We start from the raw sequence: 10,904 nt of genomic DNA on the forward strand, positions 1-10,904 counted from the left end.
TGAGCTTTTATGTTGTCTGCCAAAATGGCAAGATTAAATGAAGACTAATAATAGCTAGCACTGGCAAGACTGTGGGAAGTAAACAATATTTGTGCAATATAAATAGAAAGGAACTTTGTCCCTGAGAAATTCAGTATTATCAATCAAATCACCAAATGTAATATTTTTATCCTTTAAAACTTCAAGCACATCACCATACAGGTATACATATGTATGAAAAACATATTTTTGACTTGCTGCCCCATTATGTTCAACAGTGAAATAAACTGACAATGCTCAGATGTCTAAAACAGTTGTGTTTTCAGATGACGATGATGATAATTATTAATAGAGGCAGCCTTGTGCCACACACTGTACTCAAATTTTTATGGGTATTATATCATTTAATTAAAATGGATATTAGTCATCTGGTGTATAAATAGCTCCATTTATGTACATATAGAATCTGGCTCATTACATGACTCCCTCTCCCCAAGATCCAAGAGAGGCGTGAGGCAGGATCTAGCCCCAGAAGCTAGTTGGACACACAGGCGCATTCTCTCCAGTGACTACACAACAGGGGGGCTCTTCAAGCAGAGATTCCTCTAAGATGTACGCTGATTGAAGAGCATGAGTTGTGGTGTGTGATTTGTTAGACTTTATTGCTTTTAGTAAAGAATTGAAGCTTGATCAATTTGCTGATCACGGCTCTTTGTATCTTTGTTGGAAGTGACCTAATGTAAGTTTGTATGCTATTTTAGTCCAGGTTCTACTGACTTAGCGAAGGATCACATACTGTGTAACATGCTCAGCAAGAACTTCCTCATTCACAGCTACAGAACATGCAAATGCAAGGTGCAGGGGCTGACATCTGCTGTTGGTCCTACTGATGTGCCACACTTGGGATAGAATTTATCTGGTAAAGGGTACAGTAGTAATCCTATCCCCTCTGTAATACCATTAATTTCATTGTGATCATGATCCTATCCCCACACCCCACCTCCCAACACTCCTGCTCTGTGAGTCTTCCATTTTACCTATTTCTCATACATGTATTTGAGGACAAATGTAAATCCCTATAGTTACTCATAAAATTTCCAAATTTTCATATCCCTTTTTAAAAAATACGTATTCTGTATAGAAAATTATTCCTATATATTTTGAGCATATTCTTTACTTTAATAACTAAGCTATAGATTTTTCTTTTATTAATCTTATTTACTATGTATATTTTGTATATTCTGGCTTTCAAACTTTATTTATCTATATATACTTAAAACCAGGACTTATGCCTTATGTAAATCTGTATGTGTTAAATCTCATAGTATTAAAGGTTTGTGCTGTTTTAAGTAGTTTGGAGATTGTTCTTACTTAAAACCACTTACGCATCACATTGTTAACATAGTGATATTAAGTAGCATGCATATCCTCCTTTGATTGTGTAAAAGAATGAAGAAATGAATACATTTTTAGTGTCTCACTCTCTCTACCTTCCCTGCCTTCATTGCCCCATTTTATTGGTTAATTTGCTTGTCTTCGCAGCTCTGCTACTTGCTAACAATTTAAGTCTTCATGAGCAATAGCCTGTCTGTGCCCCTGTCTGGATTCCCCTACTATAAAATCTGAATAACACTGGTAACACAATACGATTGTTATATGCTGTTACTGTAATTAATGTTATCATTAATCTCACTATTATCCTGATGGTACCTTTAATATATTAAGCAATACAGTTAAGCCTGGGATTGTGATTTATCATTTTAAAGAATAAGATGAGTAAATTAGCATGTGCACCTATTCCTTCATTTTTGCGTATTTACTTACTAATTTTGTTACCAATATCTCAATGTCAGTGTCATTACTTACTTGAAAACTTTATATGTCTATTCATATTCTCTCTCTCTCTCTCTCTCTCTCTCTCTCTCTCTCTCTCTCTCTCTCTCTCTCTCTCTCTGTGTGTGTGTGTGTGTGTGTGTGTGTACCATGGCATACATAGAGAAGTCAGATGATAATTTTTGGAATCAATTCTGTCCTCCCACAATGTGAATTTTGGAGATCAAACTCAGGGAATTAGGTGTGACAGCAGTACCATGACCGGCTAAGCTATCTCACTGGTTTGTATTTACTGCATTTCTTTTAAAAAACAATAGACTACATCCATTAAGTCTCAGTTTTTATTAGGATGATATTCTCTTCTCTGAGACATAAAGATTAATCTATATTTACACTATAATTTTGTTCATTTTTACTGTGAGTTATTTAAAGCAGTATATTTGAGAATAATGTAGATAATGGGGAACAAACAAGCTTTGATCTCATGATAACCAATCAGCATCCCTTCATCAATTCTTGTCACAGGAGTTGAGAAGGGGGAGGAGGAACAGTTTTTAAGCTATGTGCAAAATGAATGACTGAATTTGAGCTCAGAATGGACATGCCTTTTGGGATTTTTCCGAAGCTTATGGTATACTAAAGGTTATGGTCATACCAAGCTATAAGAACCTACCATAAAACTCTTCCTGCAGCAGTTTTGTGGGTTTCCTGGGCTATAGTATAGTATACCAAAAAGTATCACCTTTTCAATCATCACAGTTTAATGACAAATGTAAAAATATAAATGTAAAAATATAAATGTAAAAATATAGCAAAAACACTCATTGTTGTATTTTTGAAAATTTATTTTATTGATGCATTTTATTTCACAAGTAAATAAATGTTAAAGAATGGTTCATTCTTTGCCAAAATGGCTTAAAATTTTAATTAAATTGTAGTGTAATTTTTATTCCTTTAAAAACTGTCATTTTTCCAAACTGTGCCTTCTGGTATTCTCGTGTCTGTCTTTACACTTTGGATGCCGTGGATCCTTTTCATGAGGAAGATCATGTTGGGTGTCCTCTTTGTTTTTTGTTTGTTTGTTTGTTTGTTTACTTAGCATCATTTTGATTTGTCTTCTGTTATCATCCCCTTTGTCACAAGTGGCAGTGTTTCTTCAGTTTTGTGGGCACATGACATTCCATGTTCAATGTATATATGCAAATACTGTGTTTTCTTCATTGATCCTTAATGACACTTTGGTTATCTCCATAGGTTGGCTATTGCAAATAGGGCTACAATGAACAGAGAAATGTAGGCATTTTTAAAAAAATATTGATTCAATTTCCTTTGGACTTTATATGTTGGAAAGTCTTTAAAATTTTTTGAAATCTTTATAATTAGCCTTATTGTATGTACACAGGTACTTGCCTGCATTTCCCTGCCATGACAAGCATATGGAAGTCAGAGGAGAGCTGGTGTTCATTCTCATTTTTCATAGTTGGTTCTGGGGATCCAAATCTGGCTTTCAGCTCATGTGACAGCTCCTACTTCCCTCTGAGACATTTACTAGGCCCCATTTTTTGTATCTTCTTTTTTCAGTAACCATGTTTTTATCAAGAAGTTTCATTTTTTCTCCTTCCACACATTTATAAGCTTACTTTCTTGATTAATTTATTGACTAGAATCTCTAGCACAAAAGTGAATAGAAGAGATGAGAAAGAATATCCTTGCTTCATCTTGATTCTAGGCTTGGGACAAAGATATCCATAATTTTACCATAAAGAGTATATTTTCATGAGCTTTTCCCATCAAATATCTATCACTATCTAGGTGTGGTGGTTCATGCCTTTAATTAGGAGGCAGAAGCCAGCCTGGTATGCATAATGAGTTCCAGGACAGCCAGGGCTACACTATAGGGCACTGTTTCAAAAAGAAACAAAACAGCTCTATTTCCAGGTGGCTCAATGTGATTGTCATAAATGAATGCTGAATAGACTAAGTAAATGATTCCTTAAGAAAAATTTTGTCCCTCTCTAGCTTAGATCCTGAAGCCTAGAAACTTTATTTCCAGAGATTATTTAAAGTCTAAAAAAATACACTTTATGTACAACTCTACCTACATTCTATAGATTTCCAGCAGTGTTTGTGATTTTACACACTGTAAAATATTTTATTATTTCACATCTTCAACTTCATAGGTATGCAGACAATCTATTGTTTAATTTTCAAATAGTTGAGAATTTTGTAGATTCTTGTGATTATAATGTAATGTTTCACTCAAATGGGATATCTTCTATTATTTCTTTTTTTTAACCAATTGAGATGTGACCTGTCAAATCGATTAACTTGATACATGCTACATGTGATCCTTAAAATAATGTAACTATCCAACTATTAAATACAGTGTTCTGTAAATTTCTGATAGGTGAAGCTGAAAGATAAATCCAGTTCATATTTTCTATAGACTCACTTGTTTTTTTGTCTATTAAATCTAACAAACAATGTGAGGAATGTATTAAATATCCTAATAGGATTATAGGTTTCTCTACATTTTCATTGTGAAAATATTAGGTTAATTATGTCAAATTTTGCATATTTTATTTGATATTTTTCACATATCTTTGATGAGTTAGTGTTTCTTTTTTAATATTTAGTTATTATGTATACAATATTCTGTCTGTGTGTATGCCTGCAGGCCAGACCCCTTTACAGATGGTTGTAAGCCACCATGTGGTTGCTGGGAATTGAACTCAGGACCTTTGGAATAGCAGGCAATGCTCTTAACCTCTGAGCCACCTCTCCATCCCCTGAGTTAGTGTTTCATCAAAAAAAGTATTTTTGATCTCTGGTGGTATTTCTAGTTGTACTACTAAGTGATATGGTGGAAACGTAGTCAAATCAGATCCATCTGATTAGCATGTATTTAATACATTGTACTCCACACTTAACTCTCACCCAATATAGATTTTTTCCAGCTGAAACTTTTCACTTGAAGTGGATCTATTTTAAAACCAGTATAACTGTTTCTAGCTTCCTGTTGTATACCATCCTGAAAATGCTTCTTCTCTAAGAGGAATAATTATCTCATTTATACTTAATGCTAAGTGATGATATTGTGTAATTTTTCTACCACCTGTTTATTCTTTTTTTAATCTGCATCAGTTCTTTTCATTTGCTCCTTAGTTTATTTTTGAATGTTTTTACATTTTTTAAATTTTATTTTTATGTATATCAATGTTTTGACTGTATTATTTATGTCTGTGTATCATGCGCATGCTCACTGAGGTCAGAATAGGGAATTGGATCACCTGGAATTAGAGTTATGGGTGATTGTCAGTCACCATGTGGATACTGGGAATTGAATTCTCATCCTCTACAAGAAAAACAAATGCTCTTAACCACTGAGTCATCTCTCCAGTCCCTGCTCCTTAGTTTCTGATTTGACTGTTAGCATATATTTTTTTTAAATATTCCATTGCATTACTTTTTAAAGATTATCTTCCCATATCTTTGTTTAATTTATTAATTTTAATGTTTCTTTTGGAAATTAGCATATATCTGTTTTAAGTGATCAAAATCCATCCTGGAAAAGTACAAAGCATCTTAAGGTACAATGTAAATACCCAACATTGGCATGGCTCCACTTGTTATCCCTTCCTTTGCAGTATACGTAAAACCATGAGATGAAACAATAATATGATGTTATTATTATTCTTTCGCTTGGTAGACTTACTCTACTTTTTGGTGTGGATAAGTTCTGGCAGCTTTTTTTTTTAAAAAAAAAAATTCCAACTGTGATTACATATCCATGTGTTTTCATTATCATAAGACAATACTGTCTTAGCAAGAACTGATTTGAGATTCTGTTACACTGAAGCAGGTTTAAAGGAAAGTAAATGAGACTGTGCAGGTTGTGTAGTGCTAGACCAGGAAGGATAAAGAAAACTATAGCACTGACAATGTCTCTGCACAGGGAAAAATTGGTATGCCTTAGGTATGAGTTTGACTGCCATATAGTTAACATAAGAACCTTTAGTTTGTGATGATGTTTGGAGGCATAAGAAGGAATTAACCAAAGATCACAGAACGTGGTATTTTCTTTTTTTTTTTTTTGTTCTGTTTTTCTTTCTTTTGTTCATGTATATATTAAAACCTCTTTTAATTCTCAGATCAACTGAGCCATGTCAGCTTTATCCGAGTGATTCGGTGATGTCACAGATTTAAAAAGCATGGAGCTGACTACTGTATCCATGTTACTGTCCACGGTTCTGGAGTGTGGTAGCTGTTAAATATGAGTTTTAAGCAGTATGGGCCAACTATCAACTAGGGGCTAAGGGAAACAAAATTGAATTCGAGGACCTCAGAGTAGAATTGTTAAGAAAACTACTCTGATTTCATTTCTATACCTCCATAAGACTTGACACATATGGTATGACGCTAGGGTGATTCCATAGCTCAGTAGTCACATAATTGTGTAGTTTAAGGTTAGACATTGCAAACTGATTCACATTCTCTTTGTTGGTTTGTTCTGCGAACTGAGCACTGAATGACAACTCAGTGCCTGTAGGACATACAAACTTAGAATGACAAAGTGGACGGCCAAAGCCAAAAACATTCAATTACTCCACATTTTAAAACTAGCACAAATTAAATAGAAAATCATTGGTGGGCTATTTTCACTGCTGGAACTCCTGCCCATTCTCCTGTGACCTCCAAAGACTGACAGCAGAGTGCCCGTTGATGTAATGCCTTGAATTAGATAAATCGTCACTAGCACTGAAAACAGAAACTGTGCCCTTCTCTTGTCCCTCACCCTAAATCAACTCTACATTTAACTTTGGTGATCCTAGCAATATTTACCAAAACAGAGACAATTTGATTCATCTAGATGTTTCCACAGGTCATAAGAAATCCTAACCCATCCTATTAGGATCTTCTTTTTCTAATGAGACCATATGCTATTGGAAAATATCAATTAAGGATCTGTTAATGAAGAAAGTAAAAGTTGTCTCAGACTATCAAGGCCAAAGCAACTAGCATGAAGGATTAGCCATATTCTGCAGCTGTCCTGCATGTTTATTAGTGCAGTGAATCATGTTTATGAAGTCATTACAAAGTTATAAGCAGTTACAATATTTATAGCAATGCAAAGGAGTACATCCCCATAGTCAATATATAACCATTTTATTAACTGCAGTAGATCAACATTACAGTTAACTGAGGAAATAGGGTATTATAGTTCATTTCAGAGGAAAAGAAAAGAAGTTGCCAAAGGTCAACCTCATGAATGACTCAAAGAGTGAGCCCTAGATTGGTGGATAGTGGTTGATAACTGAAATGCCTGCGTTAAAGAGGCTGAGACAAGAAGATTGTTGAAACTCTGAGCCCACCGGTGCTACAGAGTTTAACACTGTCTTAAAAAAAAAAAAAAAAAAAGCAGCCAAGATCAAACTCTCATCAGCCAAAAATAATTCTGTAGCAACCAAAATCTTATACAAAACTCATGGCACTGCTCTTGCCTCAATAACATTTAAGCTCCATTAAACATCTTTAATTATTTTCTTTATTCCTTTTACTGAATATAGATTTTTTTTCTCACATAATGTATCTTGATTATGGTTTCCCCTCTTTCTACTCCTCGCCTCCCATTCAGATCCACTCCCGTTCTATCTCTCATTAGAAAAGAGGTTTCTAAGAGATAGTAATAAAACAGAACAAACTAAAATATAAGATAAAACAAAAGCTATCACTTTGAAGTACAACAAGACTAACAGTTCTATGGCCATACCAACCTGAATGTGCCGATCTCGTCTGATCTCAGAAGCTAAGCAGTGTCAGGCCTGGTTAGTACTTGGATGGGAGATCACTTGGGAATACCAGGTGCTGTAGGGAAAAAAAAAAAAAAAAAAGACTAACTAACAGAAGGAAAAGAGCCAAAGAGAAGGCACGAGAATCAGAACCTTACTCATTCTAGCACACTCAGGACTACCCCATGAAAACACTAAACTGGAAGCTATACATATATGCAAAAGATCTGGTGCAGACCAGTACATGCTTTGTGTGTGCTGCCTCGGTCTCTGTGAGCTTATATGTGCTTTGATCGTGGTGATTTAGAGGATCTTGATGTCTTCCATCCCCTCTGCTCTGACATTCCTATCATGTCTCTTCCACAGAGTCCCCTGAGCTCTGACGGGCGGGATTTGATGGGGGCATTCCATTTAGAACTGAGTGTTTCAATGTCTCTTACTCTCTGCTTAATTTCTGGTCGTGGATAACTGTATTTATTCCCACATGCTGAAGGAGGAAGTTTCACTGATATTAGCTGAACAAGGCATTGATCTATGAGTATAGCAGAATATTATCAGGAGTCATTTTTTCTCTTTCTTTCTTTCTTTCTTTCTTTCTTTCTTTCTTTCTTTCTTTCTTTTTCTTTGTGAGCAGTTATATTTGGTTATTTGGCTTTACCCCAGATCCCTGTATTATATAGTCTCTGGTTCTTGGTCAGCTGAGCAGTGTTGGGTGTGAGTTCCATCTTATGGAGTGGGCTTTAAGTCAAATCAGATATTGGTTGGTTGCTCCTACAAGCTTTGGCCCACCATTGCCATAGTGTATCTTGCTGGTATCATAGCCCAGAGGGTTTGTGGCTTTCTAGGTGTTCACCGTTCTCTTCTGGTAGCCTGTAGAGTACCTTCTGGACTAAAGACATTAGAACATAAGCACCGGAGTTCTATTTAGGAACCAGTTCAACTTTTCCATATTCTATGCATTGGGTAAGTATTGTCTTCAGCAATGGGGACTTTTAGTCAGTTTGTGGTCTTGGAAACAGCTTAGGTTGCTTGGGCATTTCCATGGAATCCCATTGATCAGCAAATCAATTTGATGTAACACAACCCTGTGGTACTGGGAACTTGGTTTGGTGGCAAGAGTAGCCAGTTGGGATTCTGTCTTCCTCACTTTTTGGTAATTTTATTAACATCACTTTTATATATGTATATATTTTAGAAAGTTTTAACTCTATTATGTTTTCACACTACCCCTCAAATGTCCCTTAATTTGATCTGTGTCTACCCATATTATCTCCCTCAACCCCTCTCCTCATTTCCACCCCTCTTTGGTCCTCCCATTACAGCCCACCCCATTCATTCATTAATCTCTGTTCTATTTTCCTTTCCTAAGAAAATATATCTGTACCCTCTAGTCCCTTACTCTAACCTAACCCCTGTGGTTTTAGTGATTTATAGCTTGATTATCATTGATTTAGTAACTAATATCCACATATAAATGAGTACATATCGTATTTTTCTTTCTGGATCTGGGATGCTTCAAGCAGGTTGAATTTTTTCTGGCTCATCTATTTGCCTGCCAATTTTATGATATCATTTTCTAATGGCTAAGTAATATTCCATTGTGTAAATGCACCACATTTTCTCTATCCATTCTTCTGTTGAAGGACAATTAGGTTGTTTTTAATTTCTGGCTATTTTGAATAGAAAAGAAATAAAAATGGTTGAGCAAATAAAAATAAAAATGGTCCTCAGTTTAGATTTGTACCATTTTATTGGATTATTTGTTCTCTTGATATCTAGTTTCTTGAGTTCTTTATATATTAATATATTAGATATTATGTATATTAATATAATAATTTATTATACTATTTTAAATATATTATCCTCTATTGGATGTGTCATTGATAAAAATTTTTCCCATTCTGTAGACTGACATTTGTCTGAATGAGAGTGTCTTTTGCCAAACAAAAACTCAGTTTCATGAGGTCCACTATATTAATTGTTGAATTCTTCCTCTTTTTTTGATTTTTCAAGACAAGGTTTCTCTGTGCATCAGCACTTGCTGTCCTAGAGCTAGTTCTGTAGACCAAGCTGGCCTCAGACTCACAGAGGTGCTCCTTCCTCTGCCTCCTAAATCCAGGGATTAAAGATGTGTGCCACCTTCACCTGAACATTATTGATCTTAGTACCTGTGCTAATAGTTTTCTGTTCAGAAAACCTTCTCCTGTGCCAATGAATTCAAGGCTATTAAACACTTTTGCTATAATCATGTTCACTGTACCTGGTTCTATGTTGATGTCTTTGATCCATTTGGAGTTCAGTTTTCTGCAGGATATCAAGTGTGAATCTATTTGTATTCTTTTATTTGTAGACGTCAGTTTGACCAGCAACATTTGTTGAAGAGGTTGTCTTTCTTCAGTGTGTATTTCCGGATTCCTTATTAAAATTCAAGTTTGTACAGGTATGTGGATTTATGTCTGGGTCTTCAATTTAATCCCATTGTTCAACTTATCTATCTTTATGCCAGTACCATGCTGATTTTATTACTACAGACATGTAGTATAACTTGAAACACTATTCAAGACTTTACCCTAAATAAACACATGATCTGGGCTGTGCTGATGGTCTATATTCCATCTTAGAAATAATTTCTTACATTATTTCACTTACAGTAACAACTAAATATCCAGTAATAATACACTCCACTTCATAAGAACATTGTCATGTGCCACATAAGAACAGATGTGTATGGGAGATTTTAAGTCCTTAGGGGTGATATTACGTTGGTGTCCCAACTCAACCTGGGCCTGATTCAACTTGACTGACCATCTTGACATTTCTGTCAAAAGGAAGGGCTCCAGAGTTTCCCCATGCTACAGAAAGCCTTTCTTCAGTGGCCTTGCATAGGCTTCTTTTCCTGATGGGTACCAGTAAAGTGGGGAATAGAGTGCCCTGGGTTAGCTGACCATGACGACTCCCTGCATTCTTGGTCTGGAAGCACTTTCCAGCACCGACATTTTATAGCTGCTGGTCACCCTACCTCAATCCTACAGATGGAAGAAGTATGGCCTCAAGTTGAATGAATAAGGGACACCTATCTAAGTTCTCTGGTTTTCAGTCAAGCTGGCATAGATATTTATTTCCTTAAAAAAAAACCAGCAAGCAAGCAAATAAACAAAAACACATGTCTTGAAATGCCACCATAGCCCTCAACACTCATCAACAGTTTGCATCCAGATGAGGTTCTTACTATTGCCACCACATTTAGAGGATTAAAAGTATTTCCTAGTTCTCTGGTAACAAAGCATGATTTCTGATATGTAA

General features: G+C 35.5%; 1 pseudogene; it reads left to right on the forward strand.

Moving 5' to 3' along the window:
• Window positions 1-7,568: 7,568 nt before the first annotated feature.
• LOC119815911 lies at window positions 7,569-7,686 on the forward strand (annotated as a pseudogene).
• Window positions 7,687-10,904: the final 3,218 nt, after the last annotated feature.

This window comes from Arvicola amphibius, chromosome 5, assembly GCF_903992535.2.
Source record: "Arvicola amphibius chromosome 5, mArvAmp1.2, whole genome shotgun sequence".
In the NCBI taxonomy this organism is placed as follows: Eukaryota; Metazoa; Chordata; class Mammalia; order Rodentia; family Cricetidae; genus Arvicola; species Arvicola amphibius.